General features: G+C 37.4%; 1 non-coding gene across 1 annotated transcript; it reads left to right on the forward strand.

Moving 5' to 3' along the window:
• Positions 1-451: 451 nt before the first annotated feature.
• LOC128502500 (small nucleolar RNA SNORA35) lies at positions 452-581 on the forward strand. Its single transcript, XR_008355132.1, has one exon. It is a non-coding gene; the product is annotated as a small nucleolar RNA SNORA35 (small nucleolar RNA).
• Positions 582-12,325: the final 11,744 nt, after the last annotated feature.

The following is a 12,325-nucleotide window of genomic DNA, read 5'->3' on the forward strand; positions in this document are numbered from 1 at the left end:
ATCTAATGCAAATTGCAACCTATAACGCTTTTTTGCTGCACAAAAAAGCAGACACTGGGCTGAAGCTGTCTTTTTTGCAGTTTCAGCTCGAAGTAATTTCAGGTATCTTGTACCGTGATGCACCTGGTCCCCAAGTAGTGATGGGAACCAACAGAATTGGGGCTACCCATTTTATTTTTAAAATCCCCCCTACAGCAAAGAAGCAGAATCCCCAAAAGAGATGCAGGGTATGCTACAGCAGGGGGCAAAGAAAGGACACCACATTTTACTGTCCAGATTGCCCTGGAAAACCTGCACTCTGTGTCGGTGACTGCTTCAAGCTGTATCACACAGTTTCCCATTTTTAATTTTTTTTTTGTTCCTGCTCCATTTTTGTATTTTTTTTTTTATTTTTTGTTACATTTACTGTTTTTTAGCTTTTATTTGCTCCACCATTTTTAAGCGTTTTTATTTGCACTGTCAAGTGAACCCTGTGTCCATTCCGTGGCATGAGGGACCACTTAAGGTGCTGGATCAAATCCCTTCTTGGAGATAGGCCAGGCTTTCTTGTAACCTGTCCCTACTGATAGTTGGGTACAAGCATTTTTCTTTACCCAGATGTAAAATTCCTACTGAACTTGAATTGCTCATGTTCCAAATGTGGCCCTTTTGCCCCCAAACAATCTGACAAACCCATGCATGTGGGGTATCAATGTACTCAGGAGATGTTGCTGGACACATATCGGGGTGTTGTGTGACAGCAACATATACCAGGAGCTGTAATTTCACACCTGAAGTACAAAGTATGTGAAAAAAACACCAAAAACAATTACTATCCCAAACTTTGACAAGGGTTGGTGGTAGGATTAGTGCATGGAAAGGGTTAAACTATCAGCATCTAAAATACCCTGGGGTGTCTAGTTTTCAAAAATATATGGTTTGGTGGGGTAAATTTAATTTGCTGGCTTCAAAGATGCCCCAAATACCACATAGAGACAGAATTACCAGATTCAGAGAAAAATGGTTTTGAATTAGCAAAACGCTACTTGTACTTATTGCCCCATAACGTGTAGAAGAAAGCAAAAAAACATAAAAACATTGGGTATTTCTAAACTCGGGACAAATAGTAGAATCTATTTAGCAGGTTTTTTCAGTAGTTTTTTATGATGAATAAAAGATTTTTCAAATAAAAGTGAGAAAATGTGTTTTTTTTTCAATTTTTCGTCATATTTTATTATTTTTATTATAGGAAATTACATCATATGAAAAAAATTTTGGTGTCTGAAGAAAGCCCTTCTTGTCCTGAAAAAAACAATATATAACTTGTGTGGGTTTAGTAAATGGGTTAAGAGAAAATTACAGCTAAACACAAACACCGCAGAAACGATAAAACAGCCATTGTCACGAAGGGTACAAAAAGTAAAATCAGCCTTTGTCACGAAGGGGTTAAAGGATGTGATTAACCCCAGCGTCTATTTTACAATGCTTTCCAAAAAACTACCAGATAAATTTCCACCTTTATTCATCTATAATTTCCTACCAACTCATTCAGTGCATCCCCACAAATTATATATTGAGTTTTTAGAGGACAAGTAGGATCTTATATACACAAACCATTTAATATTGAAAACAAATTCGAAAAAATACCATTCTTTTCACAGTTGCTTCTATTAAAAAATATACATAGCCAGTGTAAAGTAAGTAGAATAAAAAATCTAACTTTATTTAGGTATTTACCTTGATTTTGGAAACACCTCCTATGCCTGGTATTTATATTTATTTTGGTAGTTACTGGGCAAAATATGAAAGATGTGCATCACTGTTTTCAAACATATATATATATATATATACCGTATTGGCTCGAATATAGGCCGCACTTTTTTCCCCCACTTTAAGTTTTTAAAGTGGGGGTGCGGCCTATATTCGGGGTCTAGCGCCCGACGCCCGGGACATGCAGTCCCGGGCGCCTGGCAGGCAGCGGGGTTAAGATACAGATCCCCCGCAGCGGTGCAGGGGACCTGCATCCTTCTCCCCGATACACTCAGACAGCCTCCCCTGCCAGCACTTCCCACGGGGGGGGGGGTGCCGGCACGGGAGGTTATCTAAGCGTTTTACCTCTGCCCACCCCCGACTTACCGGAGCAGACTCCCGGGTGTCTTGCGGGGCCGGCGGGAGACATTTACGCAATACGCAAATGCAACTTCCGGTAACGGTACCGGAAGTTGCATACGCGTATTGCGTAGATGTCCCTCGCCGGCCCTGAAGACACCCGGGAGTCTGCTCCGGTAAGTCGAGGAGGGGGGGCAGAGGAGGACAGCGGCAGCGTATCGCGGGGAGGGGCGGCAGCGTATCGCGGGGAGGGGCGGCAGCGTATCGCGGGGAGGGGCGGCAGCGTATCGCGGGGAGGGAGGGCAGCGGATCTCGGGGAGGGAGGGCAGCGGATCTCGGGGAGGGAGGACAGTGGCAGCATATCTCGGGGGGGAGGACAGTGGTAGCATATCTCGGGGAGGGAGGACAGTGGCAGCATATCTCGGGGGGGAGGACAGTGGCAGCATGTTTTTTTTGGTGCTTTTTTAAAGAAAAAAAACTTTTTCTTTAAAAAAGCACCAAACTTTTAGGGTGCGGCCTATATACGGGGGCGGCCTATATCCGAGCCAATACGGTATATATATATATATATATATATATATATATATATATATATATATATCACTAATATTGACACACTTTGTAAATATGAGCAAAAAATGCTGTGAAAATTTGTCTTGACGTATGTTTCCATTGATAGTTTACATTTTTTAGTACATCTGGGTGACTTGGAATAGGAAGTTGTTCAACCATGACTTCCTGTTTCACAGGGGTATAAATATTAGGTAACACATAGGCCAAATTCCCTTAGTCATTGATCATAATGGGTAAAACCAAAAAATATGGCTGTGATGTGGGGCAAAAGATTGTTGAGCTTCACAAAATGGGAAATATTTTTTATTAGTGATATTGTGGATGGTATGTCTTTTTGCAGATGACAAAAGTTTGCAACAGGGTTTATGTTCCTGGAGGGATAAGCCAAATGGCAAATGATTTAGATAAACTGGAAAAATGGCCAGAGCTGTGGCATTGATAAATGCAAAGTAATGCACCAGTGCAAAACAACCCAAGGGCAGAGTATAGAATATTTGATACGGTCCTAACCTCAACGTGTGAGGAAAGGGATTTAGGGGTAATTATTTCAGAGGATATGATTTAAGTTTTTAAATACTTAAAGGGAGTTTATTTAAAAGGAGAAACATCATGGAAGAGCCTTCCATCAGAAGTGGTAGATGTTAATACAGAGAAGGTGTTTAAGAAAGCATAGGATAGGCATAAGGTTAAGCTAGATATAAGATAAGGCCAGGTACTAAGGAAAGTTTTAAGATGTTGGGCAGACTGGATGAGGCGAATGGTTGTTATCTGCCGTCACTTTCTATAAGTGGCTTTAAGAAAATGGCAAAAGCACTGAAAATGCCTACTTCCACCACCAGTGAAATAATTAAGGAGTTCCAGTCAACTGGAAATGTTATGAATTAAGGAACCTGGAAGGAAGAGTATGTGTGTCTATATTGTCTCAAAGCACTGTGAAGAGGATGGTTCTAGTCGCAAAAAAATCTCCAAGGATCACAGCTGAAGAATTGCAGAAATAAGTTGCGTCTTGGGGTCATAAAATCTTCAAAACTACAATCCAACGTCACCTACATCACCACAAGTTGTTTGAAAAAAGTTTCTACTCTCATCCAAAAACAAACTCAACTGGCTTCAGTTCGCCAGACACTACTACAACTTCAGATAGGATCGGGTTCTATGGTCGTGTGAAACCAAAGAAGAGTTTTCTTGCCAATAAACACCAGTAGTGGGTTTAGCGCCCACAGAGAGGTAGCCACATGGAAAAGGACCACATGCCCACAGTTAAATATGGTGGTAGCTTTTTTAATGTTTTGGGGCTGATAAAATCCACGTCCTACTATGGCCATCGCTGTCCCCTGATTTGAACTCCGTAGAAAACATGTGGACAGTCCACCAGCGTCGACCTTGAAATTTAAAAGATGGGGAGAGATTTTGTATGGAGGAGTCTGAGATCCCTCGCCATGTATTCTCCAACCTCATCGGGCATTATAGAAGACTTAGAGCTGTTATCTTGGCAAACGGAGGTAAGCACAAAGTATTAACTAAAAGGGTGCCGATAATTCTGCCACACATATATTTCATTTTTATTTATTTTTTTTTAAAAAAACCTGTGTTTGCAATTGTTTGATATCCATGATAGCAGAGCATTTCTGTGTGTTATTTGAAGAAAAGATGAAAGGGTTAAACAATAAAGACAAATTTTCACAGCATTTTTAGCTCATTTTAAACCAAGGGTGCCTATGTTCGTGGAGGGCACTGTATACCTTTATACAGCAGTATAGCTTTTTCTGGCCACTTTTGTGGGTTAAATATTATATATATCCCAGTAAGCCAGTTTAGCCCAGTAACTACCAAAATAAATACCAGCCATATGAGGTGTTTCCAAAATCAAGGCAAATACCTAAATACATTTTTTTTTCTTACTTTGCACTGGCTATGTATATTTTGAAATAGAATAAACTGTGAAAATTGAATTTTTCCTATTTTTAGAATTTTTTTTCATATTAAATAATGGTTTATCTATAAAATATATTTTTCAAATGAAGATCCTACTTGTCTTCTAAAAACACAATGTATAATTTGTAGGGATGGACTGAGTTGGCAGGAAATCATAGTTGAATAAAGATGGAAATGTATCTGATATTTTTTTGGAAAGCATTGTAAAAAAAAACGAAAAAAAAACAAAAAAAAAAACCCTGGTCATTAACGGGTTAATCATAGCCTTAAATAAATGTTACCAATTTAATTATGTATTATGCTGGGCTAATTTGGAAATGTTTTAACAGCCGAATAAGCCTAGTTTGGTCCATCTTAACACATGTCTAAATCAGCATATTGAAATATCCAGCTCTATTCAGAGGCTTAAATTAATCTATCTCAGCTCATTGAATACCATAGATGGAAATACAACCTATTTAGTGAAAAAAACAATAACTGATTTATCTCACATAATTGGATAGAACCCACTATCTCAGTTTATTTTAATTAATACAAGAAACAAAAACTGTCTGCGCTTCTTACCATAATAAAGTTGGCAACAAATATATAAACATAATATAAATGAGAGGTTTTGGTTATATGAATTGGCCAAAGCATAATTAAGCTCACCCGCCACGTCAAGGCACACTCTCAATAGGGTGAGAACCTACTCTCACCTCCTATATAGTGGGCACACAAAGCAGTTTATACTGCTGCCAAAACCTTATCAATGTGTTGGGGGAGGTGCAATTAAACCTCCTCCCCATTAACCCCTGGACAGCAAGCTGCTTAATTATTATTTTAATTAATAAATATTACTTTAAGCCTCATTATAACATTTAAACCATTTATCTAATTTATTAGGGCAATGTTTACTTTATTCGAAGTTGCTTCAGTTTGCCTGTAAGTATGAGATGGTTTACTTTAGTTAGTGGTGAGAAATGCAGAATTTGCTTTTGCAGCTCAGTTATACTGGCCACATATACTGGTCATATAGCCATAATTGAGTTTGTTATTTCCATCAAATCCTTGGCCCAACTGCCTAAACACTCAACGCCAAAGAAGGATGGGCATGAAATGAATGAACTTGTTGCATGGGATGACTTAACCCCCTGGAACCTGCCACCAACAGATTCAGATAACAAATTGCTAGAAACAGTAAAAGAACAGATTTTGAAAACACTGGATCCCGGACAATGGCTTTGTGATGAAGCTATTGAAGAAGCCATAAGCAACTTCATCTGCCAGAGAAATCTTACAGAAAAGATTTTGATGTGCCCCACCTACATTTACCAAAGTTTGGTGCGAGGAAGAGCAGACATTTTCTACAGCTTCTTGGGGGAAAATGTCGCCTTAAACAAAGACGTTTTGTTGGTTCCTTTTAACACGGATTCCTGGGGCTCCGGACAGCACTGGTGCCTTGGTGTAGTCTTTTTTAATACCAGGGAGGTGATAGTCATAGATTCCATGAAGGAAAAAGAAAGAGCAAAAGAAAATTGTGACATATTATTATCTATTGCAGCTGCTTGTTACCAACTGGCAAACTTATGTTTTATCAGAGAAGAGTGGAAGGCATACTTGTGTGAGGACTCAATTCAACAAAATAACAGTTTTATCAACTTGATAAAGACCTCATTGTAAGGTTGAAACGTTGTTGCTGTCTTCCTTTAATAAATCTGCCTGAGCTGGAACCCTTGAGTGCCTGGGGCCTTTATTCATTTTGATCTACTGGGGAGCTGGCCCTTCCTGGCACAGTTAAGCACCAGAGTTCCTTTGGTGTGTGTGCAGATTCCTCATTCTGGTGACCAACATATTACAAGTGTCACCAGTGTTCAAAATGACAAAAATCTATATGATATGTCAGATGGATTTCTCTGAAAAACAAGTTTGATTTTCCTCCCATTATATCCTATGGGCATTCCATCAATACCATCATTCACCTGTCATTCCATAGAAAACCGCTATAATTCCACTTAATATGAGGTTTAGAACCTATACCTGTACTAGAGGAGTATGTGTGCCAAAGATCGATATGATATTTCAGAGGGTTTTGCCTGAAAAACAGGTTTGATTTTTCTCCCATTATATCCTATGGGCATTCCATCACTACTGTCATTCATCTGTCATTCCATAGAACACAGCTATAATTCCACTTAATATGAGGTTTGGAACCTATAACTGTACTAGGGGAGTATACATGACAAAGATCTATATGATATGTCTGAGGGTTTTGTCTGAAAAACAGGTTTGATTTTTCTCCCATTATATCCTATGGGCATTCCATCAATACCGTCATTCACCTGTCATTCCATAGAGAACAGCTATAATTCCACTTAATATGAGGTTTGGAACCTATAACTGTACTAGGGGAGTATACATGACAAAGATCTATATGATATGTCAGAGGGTTTTCTCTAAAAAAACAAGTTTAATTTTTCTCCCATTATATCCTATGGGCATTCCCTCAAAACTGTCATTCTCCTGTCATTCCATAGAAAACAGCTATAATCCCACATAATATGAGTTTTAGATCCTGTCTCTGTACTAAGGGAGTATATGTGCCAAAGATCTATATGATATTTCAGAGGGTTTTGTCTGAAAAACAGGTTTGATTTTTCTCCCATTATATCCTATGGGCATTCCATCAATACTGTCATTCACCTGTCATTCCATAGAACACAGCTATAATTCCACTTAATATGAGGTTTAGAACCTATACCTGTACTAGAGGAGTATGTGTGCCAAAGATCTATATGATATTTCAGAGGGTTTTGTCTGAAAAACAGGTTTGGTTTTTCTCCCATTATATCCTATGGGCATTCCATCAATACTGTCATTCACCTGTCATTCCATAGAAAACCGCTATAATTCCACTTAATATGAGGTTTAGAACCTATACCTGTACTAGAGGAGTATGTGTGCCAAAGATCGATATGATATTTCAGAGGGTTTTGTCTGAAAAACAGGTTTGATTTTTCTCCCATTATATCCTATGGGCATTCCATCACTACTGTCATTCACCTGTCATTCCATAGAACACAGCTATAATTCCACTTAATATGAGGTTTAGAACCTATACCTGTACTAGAGGAGTATGTGTGCCAAAGATCTATATGATATTTCAGAGGGTTTTGTCTGAAAAACAGGTTTGGTTTTTCTCCCATTATATTCTATGGGCATTCCATCAATACTGTCATTCACCTGTCATTCCATAGAACACAGCTATAATTCCACTTAATATGAGGTTTGGAATTTATAACTGTACTAGGGGAGTATACATGACAAAGATCTATATGATATGTCAGAGGGTTTTCTCTAAAAAACAAGTTTGATTTTTCTCCCATTATATCCTATGGGCATTCCATCAATACTGCCATTCACCTGTCATTCCATAGAACACAGCTATAATTCCACTTAATATGAGGTTTGGAACCTATAACTGTACTAGGGGAGTATACATGACAAAGATCTATATGATATGTCAGAGGGTTTTCTCTAAAAAACAAGTTTAATTTTTCTCCCATTATATCCTATGGGCATTCCCTCAAAACTGTCATTCTCCTGTCATTCCATAGAAAACAGCTATAATCCCAAATAATATGAGTTTTAGATCCTGTCTCTGTACTAAGGGAGTATATGTGCCAAAGATCTATATGATATTTCAGAGGGTTTTGTCTGAAAAACAGGTTTGATTTTTCTCCCATTATATCCTATGGGCATTCCATCAATACCATCATTCACCTGTCATTCCATAGAAAACAGCTATAAACCCACTTAATATGAGTTTTAGATCATGTGTCTGTACTAGGAGAGTATATGTGCCAAAGATCTATATGATTTTTCAGAGGGTTTTGTCTGAAAAAAAGGTTTGATTTTTCTCCCATTATATCCTATAGGCATTCCATCAATACCGTCATTCACCTGTCATTCCATAGAAAACAGCTATAAACCCACTTAATATGAATTTTAGATCATGTGTCTGTACTAGGAGAGTATATGTGCCAGAGATCTATATGATAGTTTAGAGGGTTTTGTCTGAAAAACAGGTTTGATTTTTCTCGTATTATATCCTATGGGCATTCCATCAATACTGTCATTCACCTGTCATTCCATAGAAAACAGCTATAATCCCACTTAATATGAGTTTTAGATCATGTATCTGTACTAGGAGAGTATATGTGCCAAAGATCTATATGACTTTTCAGAGGGTTTTGTCTGAAAAAAAGGTTTGATTTTTCTCCTATTATATCCTATGGGCATTCCCTCAAAACTGTCATTCCATAGAAAACAGCTATAATCCAACGTAATCTGAGTTTTAGATCACATGTGTGTGCTAGGGGAGTATGTGTGCCGAAGATCTAAATGCTATTTCTTAAGCTTTTATTTCAAAATCATTGATTCTTTTCCCTTCCATTAAAGTCTATGGGCATTCCTCCCCATTATAGTCTATGGGCATTCCTCCCCATTATAGTCTATGGGCATTCCTCCCCATTAAAGTCTATGGGCATTCCATTTTGTCATTCGTTTTAGTATGTCCCCTGTTTAGCTGTGATTTTCTTCTTTCTCATTTTGTGCTCCCACACATATTATATATTGGGCTTTCTTTAGATACCATTATTTTTATCATCTAATTTACTATAAAAAAAATGATAAAATATGGTGCTTTTTGTTAAAAAATTACCTTTTCTCACTTTTTAAACAAAATACTTTTACTTATCTGCAACAACTAATGAAAAAACCTGCTAAACAGATTCTACTATTTGTCCTGAGTTTAGAAATACCCAATGTTTTTATGTTTTTTTTTTGCTTTTTTCTGCACGTTATGGGGCAATAGCCCAAAACCAGTAGCGTTTTGCTATTTCAAAACCATTTTTTCCCCAAAGCTGGTCATTTTGCCCCATGTGCTGTTTCGGGTATCTTTGAAGCCGGCCAGTGAAATTTACCCCATCAAACCATATATTTTTAAAAACTAGACACCCGAAGGTATTTGAACCCTTTCCATGCACTAATTTTACCACCAGCCTTTGTCAAACTTTATGGTAGTAAATTTGTATTGTATTTTTTTCACACACGTTGTAATTCAGGTATGAATTTACTGCTCCTGGTACATGTCTGTGTCAAACAACACCCCAATATGTGTTCAGCAACATCTCCTGAGCGCAGTGATACCCCACAAGCATGGGTTTGTTGGCTTATCTGGGAGGTAAAAGGCCATCTGTGTGAGGCATGTATTTTTTCCTACTGCCCCCATGTCCCATATTTGGGGCATCTTTGAACCCTGCCAATTCAATTTACCCCATCAAATCATACATTTCATACAACTAGACACCCTGTGGGCAATTATAATGCCAATATTGTAACTCTTGCCATGTGGGAATTTTTGTGAAGATAAAGAATTGTATAACTCGCTCATTAAAAATTTTTTTGTTACAGTGGGGATTTTCTACATGTTAGAATGGTAACATGTTACCATTACCATGTTACATGTTACCATTGACCTTGCATGGTTGGATGCAGTACCTGCATTCAACCTGCAGGAGGAGCTCGAGAGTTCTCAAGAGGGTCCCTCTGTGAACTCATTCAGTTTTTAATTGTTAATGCCATCGTGTGAATGAAGGCAACGTCATTTACATGATGGCACTTGTGGTTGCTCTTCGGAGCAATCACAAGGCTATTGGGGTAGGGGGGTTGCATTGCTACACGCGATCGTGGCGATGCAGCTATTTAACGGCAGCCCGTACATGTATGGGCATTGTCGTTATTACGTTGCACTGCAACCCCGTACATGTACGGGCTTTGTCGTTAAGGGGTTAAACAACGCTTCTATAAAACCGACTGAGCCAGTATTAAGGGCGTATAAATTAATTAGAGTATATAATTGATTGTTCAACTTACATACTATGATCAAATATCTGGCCTCTAAATCAATGTCTTGCAATATAATTTCTAAATTTATATCTGTTTGCCCTTTAACAGGGTTTTGCTTGATGTAAGCCAGTGGGTTTCTTGTAAAAAAAAACATATATTGATTTTTTCTTTTTTAAGTGGCTAAGGAAGATCTTTTTTGAGGACTATTCAATCCTTGAGCATGTAATGAGAGAAAATTGAGTAATACACCCGGTTTGAGAGAAAACTAAGAAAGAAAAAATAACAAAAAAGGACAGAAATGTTCTAAAAATACCAACATCAAGTCTACATATATAATAACAAAAAAAAAAAACATAAATAAATAAAGAGGAAGAAGATCCACTGGACCTCATCGTATAAGAACGTACTTAAATGAGGATTTCATTTGGATGATCCCCCTAGAGGAGTTTGCAGGCATTATATAACAGAACCTGGTGTCACTTGTCAACATATCACTTAAAAACCTAAAAATATTTAGTTCTGTTACACTCAATCATCAAATTACTATTTTAAAATAGTCCTCTAATTTTCCACTTTGTATAAAAAAAGTAGATCATTACTTGACATAACATAAATAACATGTAAATATGTGCAATAAAGTGCATTATTATTTCTGACCATCAGTATTATCAATCCAACAAAAATCTAATACATAATATAAGCAGAGTACGCTTACCATTACTATTAACCCCTTCAATCCCAGGGGTTTTTGGTACCTCAAGTCCCGGAGCAATTTTGCCATTTTTGTCGCTTTAGTGATTATTCTCCTTTCCTGTGAATAGTGTACCCATGTAAACTATATATTGTTTTTTCAAGGAGTATTCTTTTGATACCATAGTTGGATGATTAGCTGAAAATTTTGAATGAGAAATTTAGTAAAAACTAGCGAAATTAGGAAAAAACACCTATTTTTTTTTTTTTTTTTTTTAAATTCCCTCTGAATCCTCACAAAATTAGGTAAAGTGATGGAAAATCCCCTCCAAGTTTATCAATTCAGGTGTCCTGATTTCAGAAATACCTAATTTATATAGATTTTCCATACTTTCCCAGAACCAGGGAACATACTATAAGGTGCACATTTTTTGTAGAATTTTTATGCTTATGGCTTAATGGGTTTGGGGGTTGTGAACGGGGGCAGGCGGGTTATACTGGGTAGATGTTAGGCTAGGGCAATGGGATGTAAGGTTTTTACATTTTTATTATTATTATTAGCTTTTATATATTTTTTAATTTTTTTTTAAATGGTTAGAGGTCCTCTTAGGGACCTTTTGAACATGTTATTAATGCCAGTGACGCCGGCTTCTGCTATCAGCGACAGGAATGTGTCCCTGCCGCTGCAAGAAGGGCTGGACGTACCGGTATGTCCATAGGGGATTCTTGGGATGCGTTTTTTGGACGTACCGGTACGTACATAGGGGACTGAAGGGGTTAAAGTGCATATAGTGAATTTATATCCACCCAATATGCATCTTAAATGTATTTTAAAAGGCATATCATGGGGCACAGTGGTATGCTTTAAAACAAAATATTTTTCTCAATCATAGCTTTTATTAAAAAAAAATTTTCACATAGTTTATATGAATTAACATTTACTGGTAAAACTTTTTTCCTATAGGGTCATCTTATATTCAGGCTTTTTCTTTTTTCATAAATTAATATTCAGATTTTGGGGGGTTGTCTTATAATCAGGGTCGTCTTATAATCGACCAAATACGGTATTACCTTATTAAAGTGTATAGTATATATATAACCAGAAATAAAGTGCGTAGGGTGCTTATAAAAATAAATAACCAGTATTCTA

This window comes from Spea bombifrons, chromosome 7 (genome assembly GCF_027358695.1).
Source record: "Spea bombifrons isolate aSpeBom1 chromosome 7, aSpeBom1.2.pri, whole genome shotgun sequence".
Lineage (NCBI taxonomy): Eukaryota > Metazoa > Chordata > Amphibia > Anura > Pelobatidae > Spea > Spea bombifrons.